Source organism: Rhinolophus ferrumequinum, chromosome 3, assembly GCF_004115265.2.
Source record: "Rhinolophus ferrumequinum isolate MPI-CBG mRhiFer1 chromosome 3, mRhiFer1_v1.p, whole genome shotgun sequence".
In the NCBI taxonomy this organism is placed as follows: Eukaryota; Metazoa; Chordata; class Mammalia; order Chiroptera; family Rhinolophidae; genus Rhinolophus; species Rhinolophus ferrumequinum.
Genome location: NC_046286.1, coordinates 32,423,757 through 32,440,496, shown reverse-complemented (window position 1 = coordinate 32,440,496; position 16,740 = coordinate 32,423,757). Strand labels below are relative to the sequence as shown.

At 38.3% G+C, this 16,740-nt stretch overlaps 1 protein-coding gene across 1 annotated transcript in view; it reads right to left on the bottom strand.

The window, feature by feature from the left end:
* FAM135A (family with sequence similarity 135 member A) overlaps positions 1-16,479 on the bottom strand; it is a 107,122-nt gene extending 90,643 nt beyond the window's left edge. Inside the window, 1 exon segment of the mRNA XM_033099372.1 lies at positions 16,253-16,479. The gene's annotated coding sequence lies outside the window, so the exon portion shown is untranslated.
* Positions 16,480-16,740: the final 261 nt, after the last annotated feature.

Genomic DNA, 16,740 nt, shown 5'->3' with positions numbered 1-16,740 from the left:
CCATTTTATTAGGTGTTTTCATCAAAAATGGATGTTGTATTTTGTCAAACGCTTTTTCTGCATCTATTGATATAATCATATCACTTTTGTCCTTTATTTTGTTCATGTGGTTCATCACATTCATCAATTTGCGTATGTTGAACCATCCTTGTGCCCCTGGGATGAACCCCAATTGGTCATGATGAATAATCTCTGTAATGAATTGTTGCATTCAATTTGCTAGAATTTTGTTTAGGATTTTTGCATCTGTATTCATCAGAGATATTGGTCTGTAGTTTTCTTTTTTTGTGTTGTCCTTACCAGGTTTTGGTATCAGGGTAATGCTAGCCTCATAAAATGAGTTAGGGAGTATTGTCTCTTCTTCAATTTTTTGGAAGAATTTGAATAGGACAGGTATTAGATTCTCTTTGAATGTTTGGTAGAATTCACTAGTGAAGCCATCTGGTCCCGGACTTTTGCTTTTGGGAAGGTTTTGGATGACTGATTCAATTTCCTTACTGGTGATCAGTCTATTTAGATTTTTCAATTCTTCATGATTCAGCCTTGGAAGGTTATATGTGTCTAAGAACTTGTCTATTTCTTCTACGTTATTGAATTTGATGTCATAAAATCCTTCATAGTATTTTTGGATAATCCTTTGTATTTCTATGGCATCCATGATAATTTCCCCTCTTTCATTTCTGATTTTGTTTGTGTCTTTTCTCTTTTTATCTTAGTGAATCTAGCCAAGGGTTTGTCAATTTTACTGGTCTTTTCAAAGAAACAACTCTTTGTCGCATTAATTTTTTCTATTGTCTTTTTGTTCTATTTATTTACTTTTGCTCTGATTTTTATTATTTCCTTTCTTCTCCTGACTTTGGGTTTCATTTGTTCTCCTTTTTCTAGTTGTTTAAGGTGTAACGTGGGGTTATTTATCTGGGATTTTTCTTGTTTCTTGAGATAGGCCTGTAATGATATAAATTTCCTTCTTAAAATTGCTTTTGCTGCATCCCAGAAATTTTGGTATGATGTATTTTTTTTTCTTTCCGTTTTTTAAAAATTAGTTTCAGGTGTACAAAACAATGTGATAGACATTTATCATTTATATCCCTCACACATTGATAACGCCCTTCCCCCCAGAATGATGCATTTTCATTCTCATTTGTTTCTATGTATCTTTTGATCTCTCCTTACTTCTTCTATGACCCCATAGTTTTTTAAAAGTATGTTTTTTAATCTCCACATATTTGTGGTTTTTCCTGCTTTCTTTTTGCAGTTGATATCCAATTTCAAAGCCTTGTGATCAGAGAATATGCTTGGGATGATTTCAATCTTCTTAAATTTGCTAGTTTATTTAGGCTAGTTTTATTTCCCAATACATGGTCTATCCTTGAGAATGTTCCATGTACACTAGAAAAGAATGTATAGTCTGATGTCCTAGGATGAAGTGCTCTATAAATGTCAGTTATGTCCATTTCATCTAACGTGTCATTTAAGGCTGCTATTTCATTATTTTGTGTTTGGATGATCTATCCATAGCTGTCAATGATGTATTTAGGTCCCTTTAGTATAATTGTGTTTTGGTCAATTTCTCCCTTTAGTTCTCTTAGTAGTTGCTTTATAGATTTGGGTGCTCCCTGATTGGGGGCATAAATATTGATGACTGTTATATCTTCTTGTTGTATAGTCCCCTTTGTCATTATGAAATGTCCATCTTTGTCTCTTGTTACCTTTTTTTATCCTGAAGTCTGCTTATCCTGTTTCTTCTTACATCAGTATGGTTAGACCTGCTTTTCTCTGAATACCATTTGCTTGGAGTGCCACTTTGAGTCTATATTTGTCCTTGTAGCTGAGATGTGTCTCTAAGAGGCAGCATATGGTTGGTTTTAGTTTTGTTTGTTTGTTTTAAAGATTTTATTGGGGAAGGGGAGCAGGACTTTATTGGGGAACATTGTGGACTTCTGGAACTTTTCCAAGTCAAGTTGTTCTCCTTTCAAACTTAGTTGTGGAGGGCACAGCTCAGCTCCAGGTCCCATTGCTGTTGTTAGTTGCAGGGGGCGCAGCCCACCATCCCTTGCAGGAGTCGAACCGGCAACGTTGTGGTTTAGAGCCCACGCTCTAACCAACTGAGCCATCTGGCCAACGGGGATCTAAGAGTCAGCTCATTGACTTCATTCTAGTAGCAGAGGGCGCAGCTCCCTGGCCCATGTGGGAATCGAACTGAAAGCCCTGTTGCCCAGAGCTCACGCTCTAACCAACTGAGCCATCCGCCTGCCCCTGGTTTTAGTTTTTTAACCAATCTGCTACTCTGTGCCATTTTATTGGTGAGTTCAGTCCATTTACCTTTAGAGTGATTATTGATATATGACAATTTCCTATCATTCTATCTCTGGTTTTCTGGAAGGATTGCATCTCCCTTGTTTCTTTGACTTTTTGTCGCTGCCTGTTATTCCAGTGTGGTGGTATTCTATGATTTTACCCTCTATTTTTTCTGTTTTTTCTATTATGTATTTCAATTCTGGATTTTTTTGAGTGGTTATCATTAAGTTTATGTAAAAGAAAAGTTTCATATTTACAGTATTCCATTTTCTTCAGCGTGCTTACTTTCTCCATTCCCTTGAGCCAGTTCAGACCTTTACTCTCTGCCCTTTTATGTTTCTGTTGTCACAAATTATCCCTATTTATGCTGTGAGTTGATTTCTGCTCTGCAGTAGCAAGTTGTCTTTTTCCTCTTTTTTTAAGTGTTTTTTTTTCCCCCTTCTTTATGTTGTATGTTATGTTTAAGTTTATAGTGTCCTATTTGGTGTAGAGGTTGCCATTTCCCGATTCTGTCTGTTCGTAATACTACTCATGGTTTTGTATTCTTTTGCTTTTTTTGTTTCAGGTCAAATAGTGTCCTTTGGTATATCTTGTCATGTGTTAGAAAATTCCCTCACCTTCTGTTTGTCTAAAAAAGTCTTTATTCCTCTTTCATATCTAAAGGATCTCTTTGCTGGATATTTTGTTCTTGGCTCATAATTTCTCCCTTTCAATAGTTGAATATTTGAGTCCACACCCTCCTGGCTTGTAGAGTTTCTGCTGAAAAACTGATGATATTCTAATAGACTTTCCATTGTAGGTTGCCATCTTCTTTTCCCAGGCTGCCCTGAGGATTCTTTCTTTGTTGTTAATTTTTGACAGCTTCAATAAAATATGCCCTGTAGAAGGCCTCTTGGGATTAAGGTAATTAGTTGTTTTATTTGCTTCTTGGATTCGAGGATCCAATTCTTTCCACAAGTTTGGGAAGTTCTCGTCGAGTATTTGTTTGAATATACTCTCTGTTCCCTTCTCCCTTTCTTCTCCTTCTGGTATGACCATTATTCTTATATTGCTCTTTCTGATGGAGTCAGAAAGTTGTTGTAGACTTCTTTCATTTCTTTTAACTCTCAAGTCTCTCTCTTCTTCCATCCATGTCATTTCCAGATTTCTATCTCCAATGTCACTAATTCTTTCCTCCATCTGGTCAACTCCTCCACCTAAGCTGGCTAATTCATTCTTCATTTCTTTTATTGAGTTATTAATCTCCAGAAATTCTATTTGGTTCTTTTTCAAAATGTCACTCTCTTTGGTAAAATGTTCATTTTGTGCTTTTATTCTTTCTGAGTTCATTAAACTGCCTGTCTCTGTTTTCTTGCATCTTGTTGAGTTTTTTAAGAACTGCAGTCTTGAATTCTCTGTCATTTAAGTCACATATTTCCACGTCTTTAAGTTCATTTTCTGGAAACTTTTTGTTTTCTTTCTGAGCTGTGTTGTTATCTTGGTTATTCATGGCAATTAATGAATTATTATTTCTCTTCCTAGGCATCTACAGGAGTGGGTTCTGCAACAGGTTGATAGGAAGAGGTCTTTCTTTTGTTTTCCAGTAGTTGTTGGTAGAATGTTTTATTTTCTCTCTGACTGCAGTCTTTTATTCTCTCTCACACTGTAGTGTTGTATTTTCTCTGCACTATTCCAGCTTCTCACACAATGGGGGGATTCCCTGGAAGGCAAACTTCTCCTTTGTGAACAGTTCACCTGGGTCATAGGGCCCCGCCTCCATGGGGGGATGTAGCGAGCTTCTCAAGTTCCAAGCTCTTCCTGCACCAGTTTCAGAGCCTGTGTGTTTCAGCCGTTCTGTTTACTCCTGCAGCGATCCACCCAGGTAGGAGGGGACAGGGGCACAGAGGTTGTGAGAAGTGGCCCAGAGCAATGGCAGTGACCACCAGCACAGCCAGTCCTGCACCCAAGACTCCCTCTACAGGCCTACAAGTCAGTGGCTACAGGCCAAAATTCTCAGAACTGCAAATATTCTGTTCTTTTGATCTGACACTGCTACGTGTCTGCTTCTAGCACTGGGCAGGTGGGGACGAGGCGAGCTCCAGGAAGGTAGGGAGGGTGCGGCTAGGCTCAATGCCTATGCCTTCTGTTCCCTGCTTGACAATGAGGGCTTAAACCACCGCTTTCACCCTTCTTCCCTCAGTCTTTGCTCTGAGGGAGTGCTGGGTCTCTGCCGTGAGTGTTGGTTTCAGCCATGTTATATGTTGATCCCTCAGGCAGGACTATGGGCCATAATCGGAGCACTAGCAGTCTGAATTCTTTCCTCTTCAGCGGCTGCAGTAGCTCTGGCATGCAGGGAGCTCCGAGGTTGGAGCTCCGGTCTGCTCCTGTGCCTGCGCGGCCCATGTCTCTGCACTTGCCCCTCTCTCCTTCCCCGCTGTTCCAATCTGCCCACCTTTAGATGATTTCAGTTGCATGCCTCTTAGGCTTGCCTGTCTGCTGTGCAGGGAGTCCTTTGTGGAATTATAGTTGTTCAATTTGTTATAAATTGCAGGGGAGATTTCAAGAGGCTCACCTCATGCCGCCATTTTTATGATATAATGCAGGACTTCTTTTCAAAGGACTATATTTTTTCAAAGAACTTTTAAGACTTCTTGACAAAACAAAGGGATCGACCTCTGTGACTAAGATCAGATTAAGGGTGCTGTCAACCCACCAATGCCTGCTCTTTCAAATGGCTTCAAGACTGTGACCACTAACTGAGGCAAAGTGGGTACACAGAGAGCAGTAAATGCAGGCTTAAGAACTATACCAGGAAGGAACTTTGGTGCAGTTACTGGTACATAGTACTGAATGGAGACAAACTTGTAAGAATCTTACTATATTTTTGAGAGAACTGTATTTGTGAAAGAAATTATACACACACCTGCAAACCCTTGAGACTATGTAACTTACAGGATGGCAAACCTACAGTAGCAGGAAGCAGGCTATCAAAACTATATACCCTCCAAAGTGGGCAAACTTTCAATATCAACCTCAGATGTGGCCATGGAAGTTAATATAAAGAAGAAACATCCAGACAGTAAAGACAGGGGTCACAGTGCAATGAACAAAGGCATTCTTACCGAAAAGCAGAACTAAGGATATGAGATATTACTGTATGTCCCCGGCAAGGAATCTTCATTCCTGCCCAGAATTACTCTCAACCAGAGACTACTACGTGTTTCTCATTGTTTACTTATCCAAATGGAAGATTTTATGACTCTTTTCCTGTTTCTGATCCACAACGATACGTTGGGTGTGTGGGGGAGGTGTGAGGGAGATGCAAATAATTGTGTTTTGTTTACAGGTCACTGGACTTGTGGATCTGTTAGAAAGTACTGCATTTCTTAGCTAGCTTGGATTAATGCAGCTTAGATTGTCGCCTTTGGGGAAGGGAGGTAGGAGTGTTTTCAATAGGTAGGATGGAAGATACACATGGAGATTTAGGTGACCAAAGTGGAGGACTGTAGTAGACTACTTGTCATTTTTATTTTCCTCTTTCCTTGCCAATCAGTCACCCAGTCTGAGACTACATTTCCCAACCACCCTTGATGCCAAGTGATCCTTCCCATGGAATGTAAACTGAAATGATATATGCAATGCCTGCCTCACTTGTTTAAAAGGAAATTCTTTGTCCTGGATTTCATCTGCTTCTCTTTTTCTACAGGCTGAAATACCTTCTTGATAGTGACCTAGTTTGGCTACACAGATTAGAACAAAATCCTGAAGGATGGTCAAACAAAAAGATGGAAAGATTTTGGACTCCTGAATGGTTTCATGGAGCACAAATGTTCTACCTTTCTAGACTGTTCAGAATTTTAATTCTTATAACTCTTTGCTACAGCAATTACACCTAACCTATATCCTGACAACTATGTAATCCCTTCGGGCTATTTCCAAAAAATCAGCCAGATGATCCTTTATATTATATGTATTAAGAAGTATATATATATATATATATATATATATATATATACACACACACACACACACACACACATAGTATACAACATCATTAATATTAAAATGTTATATAACAATACGTATTACTTGAAAATAAGTAAAATATCTCACTTCTGTTCCAAAACCTCAATGGCTTCCCACCATGTTCAGTAAAACTGCCTTACAATGATGGCCTATATGATGACTTTATATAACCTGGATCTTCCATAACTTCTCTGACTTCATCTCTACTAGTGTTCCCCCTCCAATCACAATTGTTTCCTTGTTATTCCTCAAACGTACCAAATATATTCCTGCCTCAGGGTCTTTGTACTTGTCCCCTGGATCACTCTTCCCTCCCAAATATCCAAATGATGTATTCTTTCACCTCCTTCTAATCTTGACTCAAATGTTAACTTCTCAAATAGGCCTTTCCTGGCAACACTATCTAAAATAATAACTCTCCTCTCTTCCACACCCTCTTTCCTCTTTTATTTTTTCCCTCAGTGTTAAACTTCATATAACAAACTAAAGGTTTTACTTATTAGTCTTTATTATTTCTACCCACTGAAATGTAAGCTTTATGAAGGCAGGAAATTCTGACTACTGTGTTCATAGATATATTCTCCATTGCCTGACAGATGTTAGGCACTCAATTTAATATTTAAGGAATGCTTAATAAATTAACATCAAATATTGCATAAATATTAAGTATTATTATTTTTCTATTTATATCCAACCAAACTGAGAAATTATTACAATGCTATATTGAAAACATAGACATGCATGAATAATCTTTTATGGTAAAATTCCTTTACCAGCGTAAGTTCAAGGTGTGCTAGCAATTTCCTTCACTCTTCCTCTAGTATCCCATGGTGCTTTTTGTTCTGTTGTTGCTGTCTAATTTTCCTCAAATCCATCCCTTTTTATTCATTATTAGAAACATACATGTACAGATATATACACAGTGATGCTGATAAATCTGTTTTTCATTCCCCCCACCCCCAAAATAAAGAAGAATTGTTTTCATTCTTATGTACTGGTAGAAGAAAAAATTCAAAGGATAAGGGACTAAAGGAAAAGGAGAGGGCAGGCAAAAGAGGAAAGAAAAAGTCAGAGGATTCTCAAAAGAGGATCTGTTTGATCCTCTTCCCATAAACTGCTCTTTTCCCATCATAGGGAGCAACGGCTAGTCAGTTCCAGCCAATCCGTGCTGGCCAAGCACTATCAGAGACGTCTAAATTCTCAAGAAGAAACTGGAAATGTTTCTTTTCTAAAGGTGAAATCTCCTAAATTTTAGATGTTGCCAACTACTTAAAAAACAACAAAAACCCCCCAAAATCTGTGTAGTTCAAACTGAATTCTTCTACAGAGCAAATTCATTCAGAGTTTGCAATCTCGGACTTACACAGACTCTTATGTTACTCAGTTCATCAAGCAAAGAATCTGAAACAAAAATACTGGCCTGTTCTCTCTCAAAAAATAAAAGAAGTTGAAGAAAGAGCTTTTTGTCATTTCCGCAGATGATGCCTGGTAGACTCTCCACGGCAAGGAACTCTGCACCCACCAGAAGCTGTGAGTTTCATGGCCTTCCTACACAGTCTGCTTGCTGGCTCAGAACCTGGCACTTTAATCTGAGCCTGGGAAGCCACGGGAATCAGCTGACTTACCTCAGACTGAATTGTTCATTCAGTTCTCCTGGCCCTGGCAAAATAGCCTAAACAGAATAATTTGAGAGGTCTGTACAAGTAGGGCTCCTTCCTGGGTCACTCCTACGCCCTTAAAAGAGAATATAGCTGAGTAAACTATAAATCCCAATCCGAAGAAGCCAGAGGGGAACCACAAACAGGAACTGACTCTGATACTAAATGAGAAACTTAGGCTGAAAGGCTCTTAGATTTAAGAAGGGGTTTTCTGCTATTTAAAACCGATAGGGAAAACTATCTTACAATTACCTTGTAATACCTCAGAGAAAGTTAGCTTACTCCCAAAGAAACAAAGTTACCTATTAATCTGAAAGACATTTTTGGCCCTCGAGAGCTGCTCTGTACAACACAGTGGCCACTAGCCACACGTCTACTGAACAACTGAAATGTGACTAGTGTGAGAAACTAAATTGTTAACTTTAAATTAACTTAAATTTAAATCCAAACATTGAAGCAATATAAAATATTAAACATAATTTTATTGTTTTGATAGGACAATATTTTACTTTAACTGTTAAAAATGCAATATACTAATTCAGATATGTTATGTGTACACAGTGGACTTCAAAGACAGTACAGAAAAAGAATGCAAATATCTTATTAAGCTTTTTGTACTGATCATATCTTGAAATAATATTTTGCATATGTTGGGTTAAATAAAATATATATATAAATTAATTTTACCAGTTTATTTTTACTTTTTTAAAGGTAGCTACTAGAAAATTTTTAAATTACACATATCTCACATATTTCTATTGGACATCTTAGTCTAACAATACCAAGCCATCTCTTTAACTGCTGGAGTGCAGTGTATAGGAACTGCCCCAGAAATGGCACGAGGTACAGGATAACCGTGCACAGTTTCTAAGACCACGGAGGGGCTCACTCCCAATGGATCAGCTAAGAGACCTCCAATACCCATAAATGGCAGTCCAGGCTTGGATATATGGGAAAATGTGGAAGATACTCATGTACCATCCACACGAATCCTAAAGTAATACCTAATCATTTTGAACTCAGTCTGAATTCATGAGTATTTCAGAAAAGAGGATGCAGAAACATCGGAAACTAAGAGGCAGAGTCACAGATTCTTTAAGATGGACTGGAGACCACAGGGGGATGACCAATCATATCCTCTCATAGAAATAAAAAAACTAACAGCCTTCACTCTTGAACTATAGACTCAAAATATATACTTTGAGGCTGTTTGTTTCTCCTAAAGCAAAGGGTAGAGGAACTAAACAAATTGGAGATTCCAGACACTCCCTTTGTCAACCTAAGGAATAAAGGAACCATTTCTATCAATTATGGAACCAACAGCTTCAGCTTATGATTCTATTCACAAGTTAGCACCTGTGGGACAGATAGGTTCAGAGCCTGTAATACTGACAATCCGAATAATGATGCCCAATCTCATACAAAAGTTAGGTACTAACAAGGCAAAAATCACCAATGGACCAAATTACCATTAAAAATCTTAGAAAGGCTGCATGTTGGCAATCAACATACCATGTCTCAACAGTAAAATACTTTCACTTTTTCTTCCAGCTTTAGGAAAAAATATCTGATTCTTCAGCTAAACATTAGATAATGTAGTAAACTTGCATTTAGGGGCCATATTGTACTAGGAGCAAAAGTAATTGCAGTTTAAAAGGTGAGAAATAATTGCAAAAACCGCAATTAGTTTTGCACCAACCTAATACAAAAAAATATACACATCTTTAAATGTTCACATTCAAAGTAGTGAGAAGCCCACATTATGATAGACATATAAGTACTGATATCATATGAAACAACATCAAAGTCAAGCCCAACTAGATGAGGGCCTCACACTATAACATATACGGGGACTGAGGCTGACATTTGGGATCTGGGACCAATGGAGTGAAGAACATCTAACAAGTACAGATAAATTCAAGCATGTTAAATGGGAATATGATGGGAACAAAGAAATCATCTAGAGCTAGAAAGAGGTTAACTCACCCATTTAAGAGTAGATAGTCAATTTTGGGTCCATTTTCTTGGGCCTTCTCCCAATGAATAAGCAGAAATAGAGGCAACCATAGAAGCATTCAGAATGCTGTTCTCATAACCATGTGAATAACAGATTATTGTAACAGCAAAATTCTGTAGAAAACTGAGTAGGAAGATGGGTCCCTTACGAGAAGGTATGCTCAGCTGCCACCTTTCCTAAGACCCACTCACCTACGGCGTAGCAGAAACCCTTCTATCTGGTATAATTCTGGCCACCTAAGTAGGTTAAGTCTGCACTGCTGGATTCACTCTAAATATCTGAGCTATGGTCTTATTTCTTGATTTACATTCAGTTCCCTTTTTAATTGGCTGAGGCCCTGACACCCTGCCCAGTTTTGTAAACTCCTTCTAGCAGGGGCGAAACATGCTAAGTCACTGGATTATATCCTCCTCTTAAACAGCCACGCCACCTGTCACTTTTCTGACTCTGAAGATCACCATCACTCAGATGGCTTTTAACCTTTTTTTTGCCATCACAATTATTCACATGCACAACACACTTTCATCAGTGACACCTCTCATTTTAAAAAGTGATTCACAGTGAAGATGAGTTTATCAGAATCATTACAGTAGAGGGGACATGTAAGTAAGAAAAATCACTGGTCTAGAAACTTTTGCTACCAATCCTTAATCATCAAAATGAACTCCTGAGAGCTAGCCAGACATGCAGACATGATAGAAATATTTAAAAAGAGTCTAGAGTACTAAATTCTTCTCTTTTGAAGAGAGGAAAAGAGGGAGATCTTCAAAGAAAGGACAACGAGAATAGCTTGATAGACAAACTTTTAAAAGGCTGTATGTTTCCCTCTTGATACCAAATATTGATCAAATAGCAATATAAAATAGAAACCAAATATACTAGATACTCAGAACTTTTTGGAGCTCCTACTCTTACACCAGTAACTTTACCTATGTTATTTCATTTAATTCTCATAAAAATCCAAAACAGCAATTACTCCATTTTACAGGTGAGGAAACTAAAGAGCAAAATATTTACATAATTTATCCAAGGTCACACAGTTAGGAAATAATGGAAAAAGGACAAAAACCCCAAATGTGTAAAACTTCATGATTTATATTTAAACTTGCATAATTCTAAAGTCTATACCTGAATTGTTACAAGAAATAGATTCAATGATAGTCAAGCCATGAGATAAACATTCCCCTACTGAAAGAATAACTGAAATCAGAATGCAATAATGAAAAAAAAATTACACCTGATAAATTAACTAGTCAATTTTCTATGTAATTAACATTATTCCCTAATTATGAAATGTCCAAATTTCTCACATCCCACACTAACAAACACACTATCTGAAGTTTTAAAGGCATTGTTCTCTTCTAATATCTTTGAAATTTGCATCTAAACAATTGTCTAATAAAAGAGAACTATGTTATTACTAATCTTACAACTAAAACTTAGATTAAGAAGCAATCTCAAAACAGAACACTTAATTTTGGATAACTGTGATAATATAATAGAAAATCCATAGAAAAAATATTTTTTAAACATAATGTACAAAGCATGTTAGGAATTTTTCAGAGCATTTCCATGGTTGATTTAGTGCTCATTATGGCACACTTAATGAAAGCTACCTCTGACATTATAAGGAAAATGGGATTTAACAAAAGCAGTTCACATAAACTTTTAGGGACACATCTATATTATAAAACAAATCTGCTAGTAACATAATTCAGAATGTCTTTGACTATATCATGTTATGATACAATTAAAAAACCCACAAAGTAACAAAGACTAGTTACTCCTTTTAACATTAAGAGAAATGCAGAAATAAACAGTCATCATCTACTGCTTAGTTCAGGGATCTGCCTAGCATTCCTTAAAATATTTCATCTTCAACAGAGAAAAGAAGCTCAGAATGAGAACAAAAAGAATTACAATCCTTTCTCTGAAAAATATTCTGAGAAACAAATACTGTTTCCTTAATTGTCTAGGCTTTCTTCTTTCTTTAGTTTACAATATTGTAAACTTTGGTATCAGACAGACCTAGCTTCTAGTTCACACTCTCTAAGCCTCATTTTCTCAAACAGAAATAATATATAATTGCTAGGTCAAAAGGCGAGGCTTGAAAAGATTATATACAAATCACTAAGCATTGTACTTAGTGCTCAATAAATTGCTGACATGTTTCCTTTTATATCAATTTTTAAATATGATTTCATTCAAGGAAATGTCTATTCAAAATAATGCAACTCAACTTGTAAATTTCAATTACATAGCTTGAAAATATTTTCATTTGTAGGCCATAGGACCTTAATGAAAAAAGGGTTGGCTTCCAATTACGATCTTCTTAGGTGTTGGGGAAAACCAAAATAAAAAACAAGACAGTGAATATTTCAATTCTCTATTAAAATAATTTTTCTACTGATTTCATTCCTTATTGACAATTCTCTGGTTCTCCAGACCTGAAGGACAATTTCAGAACTGTTCTACCAAAATGGGTCCCTTGGCAAGCATTACATTATAAAATTATTATACTTTAACATAAAATAGTTATTAATTTTATAGAACAAGACTGCTGAGAGACTACATTCTAATCTTATCTGCCAGAGGAAAGTAACTAATTTTCAGTCTTAAAGTAGACCTGAGTTAAAATGAGGGTGGTTTTAAAATCTGGGTTTCTCAATTCCAAAAGACAAAAGTAATGGCAACGGGAATATAGGCTTCCAAGGTCTTACACTGTGATTGTCAATAAGCCCTGACCTTGCTACTCAGCATTCTCACTCAGCAGTACATATTTCCAATTGAAGCCCACAACTTACTGGCAACTTGGAGATGTCAGAGAGCAGGTGTCTGAGACACCACTGCTCTAAAAACAGTAATGAATGAAGCAGCTGCATCCTACAAGGCAGCTTGTAGGGGGTTTCAATAAAGGAATACTTCTAGTTCAGAACCGTTGAGAACTGTAGCAAAAGGGCATTTCATAAAACTTAACAGAACATAATATTATAAATAACAGAATTCTGTATTAACAACATAATTTGGAAATACTTTCTACGTATCTTATCAGTGTTTGAAGATACCTAATCCCATAAAAGGAAATATGCTATAATTTTCTCAGAATGCTTTCTTGGTTGAGAGATAGTTCATAAAAATTGTTTCATCAATATAAGAATAAAGTGTAAGGGGTTATTCAAATAGGAGATATCTCTTAATGGTATAATGTATCTGACACCTTTATATTCCTGTTAAGAAAAAAGAGGCTAATTTCATATGAAATTTAGCACATCACTGGGAAACCAAGTACGTACCTGTTTTAAAAAACAGAAATCTTTAAAAACAAAATAGTGAAACCCACTGTGGAATTGTCTCACACTATTTCTTCTGAAAAATCTAGACCTGACTAACTTTTTCTTCCTAACTTTTCTGAAAAAACATTGGGCCCGTTAAGAATGCTTTCTTTTTTATCACCACTCTGCTTGTTATTCTTATTAATTTCTAAACCTTCTTCCTAAAAACAACTCAACGAAAAAAAGAAAAAACACTACTCACTTCAGATCTATATGCTCCCATCTCCATCCATTTATTTAAATACATACATATCACAAAATTCGCTTTTAAGCATTTTTTCCTCAATACTTAGAATCAAAGCAAAGGAAATCCTTGCCCTTTCTATTCTTTAAACAACCCCATTCTCAAGGGTCTATATCTACAGTAAACAAAGCTAAAATATAGGACACAGAAACTTTGGAAGTAACTAAAGATATACATATAACTTATATTTTCAGCGTCAAATCCTGGCAAACAAAGGGCCTATCTGTCCTACATACTGAATGCTGCAGCATCTGTTTCACTGTATAGAACATTAATCTAAGCTAGTCTACAGTTCACAGCATTCTACTAGACTTTTCTCAGAAATCTGAAATTTAAAAAAAATCTAAATTGCAGTGATTTGGGATTTAAGGATTCGATTACGCTCTTACTACATAGTCTAAAAGAGATAAAAATTAAGTATTTATACAGTAATTTTTGTCTGTGGTAGCCCTAAGCATGTTTAAATGATTAGGGCTTACTTTGCTAATGAAAGATTACCTTTTTTTACCCACATATTACAGGTAGAGACACCAAGCCATAGAGGTTAACTGGCTTCTACAAACTAATGTCATGAATCATCATAAGAGTTTGGATCTTCTGACTCCTTGTCCTGTACCTGTTAGCCTCCATGAACCTTTATTTTTATTTCTAAGAGCACAGAATCAACTCACTAAAAAATATCAACAAGAACTTGTAAGTATTTAATTTTAATGAATAGCTTCCTAAAAATAAAAAGACTTGCCCTTGAAAAGCAGGAAGGCTTTCTTTAGAAGCAACAGTTATCTCTATTTGCTCTGGGAAAATCATTTTTAAAAAATCTTAAAAGCTGAGGAGTTCATCACTTTGTACCATACACAGTAACTGCTGGTTCTTCCAAAAGAGGTGTGGGTCTGCCATGAGATCCTAAACTATATCTCCCTCTACTTTTCCCTCTACTAGCACTTCCAATAAGGAACTACACTTCTTTGCCTTGGTGGTTCCCTTTGTACAACAGTAACAGAAAAATGCAACTCCTACCTGACAGACAACATAAGGAAGAATTTATTGTTTGTGGATTGCTTTGAGGTTTCAGTAAGAAACACATAATCCAGCTGATCTTCAACTCTAGAGTAAAGGCAGACTTGACTGAAAGCAACTGCCTTCAAAATAAGATACTATATCATTGTTTATATAGAGGCAAGTTTTATATAAGCCAAATCTTGATCACAATGAGATGGGGGGAAAAACACTTCCAAAACTGTTTAGAAAGTTATTTTGCCTAACTCAAAAATGTAATCCTTGTCTCACATATTTCTCCTTCAGTAAGCACACTAAGTTAGTAGAAACTGTACATATTTATTAAAGAGAATAGAGACCATCAGGTAAGTGACGCAATCAATTACAATAGTAAATGTATAAAAATTAATAATTTTGTAAAATAAACTTTGTTAAATTTCATTTAAGATCAGTTCTTGGACAACTGTATTTCCTGGAGAGCAATAAAATTTCCAAATTTTAACCTTACAATTGTATTAACTCAGCCATTAACAAATCCTAATCTTTATACTTTCATCAAGTCTGTACTCAGGTTGTTTCCCCTGGCAGGTGCGATAAACATAATTCTTAAAAAATTAAAGCTTCAATCAGTAAGTGTAACAGGTTATTGCTACTGTCACTCTTTTGATATTTCCAGCCAGTGAAGAAAGAGGATGAAGAGATCTTATTAAATTTGAAGCTGAACTAAGAATACTAAGTCAATACCTAGCTTAGGTAGAAAGCAGAAGAGTAGAACTTTTCAGAGATTTAATAAAAAGTCAAACAAACGGACTGAAGTTAAGAGGCTCAACTATGCAAATAAAAAAAAAGTTTAGAGGGGAAAAAAATCAAGACTAGAGATTAGAAACAGGATCTGGATGGAGAAAAACGGAAGGACAGGGGCCACAAGGCAAAAAACGATGAAGTTGGGTACCAAAAGAGAGCTAAGGATTAAGAGAGTGAGGGCCTCCGAAGATATTGTTGGACCCAGAACCAATTGTAGCGCAAAGCGATGCTAAAGCAAAACGCACAATCAGAAACTAACAAAAGACAACAAAGATGAAGTACCGAAAGGAGGACGATGAGAATCAAAGGCAGCCCAGGGAGAATAGGGGCAATAGAGTGCGAAACCTGGTCGGTGAAGGTAATGAGCGTCGGGTAAGAAGAGCCAGGCTAGGGATGCACAGTGAGAGAAGAAATCGAGGAGAGCAAAAGGACACACTGCCTCAAACCAAGGGACCACCAGGGCGAAAAGGCACGTGGGAGGCGGGATGAAAGAGCAGAACCAAGAAAGGAGGGTAAAGACCCGACAGAGGAGCAAGGATGGAGCAGAGTGCGAAGGGCAGACGAAGTGTGGGAAACAGCAGGAGTGAGGTTCAGGAAGAGCCGGCCGAGGGACGCGCCTCGGGGGCCGGGGCGGCAGAGAAAACCGGGAGAGCTGTGCGCCGCGGCCCCTCGCCACCCCGAGCGCACTCTGCACCACCGTCCCCACCGACCTTCAACGGGCCCGGGACCGGGCTCCGATCGGGAGCAGCCGGGTGAGGGGCCGGATCGGACGAGAGGGGACAAGAAGAAGGAGACTAGGAGAAGGAGGCCACTTCCTGCCGGGCCCGTGGGAAGAGGGACGGAGGGAGGGGTCGTGGGTGTCGGGAGCCAGGGGAGACGAAGACAGTTAGGGGCTTACCTCTCGCCGGGTTCGGCCTCCTCCACCGCCTGTCGGACGGAGGAGCTCGTTGTCCTACTGCAAGAAGACTGCCCTACCCGGGTCCGCACCATCCCGCCTCGGGCCCCCTCACATCGCGATCGCAGCAACCGCAACCACCGCAGCGGAGAAACCGGTTCGTCACCGCCGCTTGGTGACTAGCCCAGTGCGGCCCGCGAGCATGCGCACTCTCCCCAGTCCCGAGGGAGCCGGGGCCAGCCGGCGCTACCTGCGATCAACAGGTCCGGAGCCACGTGGCCCCGCCCCCGGCCTTTCCTCGCCTCCCCCTCCTGCTTATTCCCTCCCCTCGCTGAGGTTAGGCCCCGCCCCTTCCAACCCGGGCGCCACGCCCCTCCTCCTCTAGCCAAATCCCTCAGCCGTTGCTCTCGCTCCAGCGCCAACCGAGATTTCGAGAGATCTGTCCGCCCTCTGCGGCTCCCGCTCCCAAGTTCCCGCGAGAATGGGAGGTT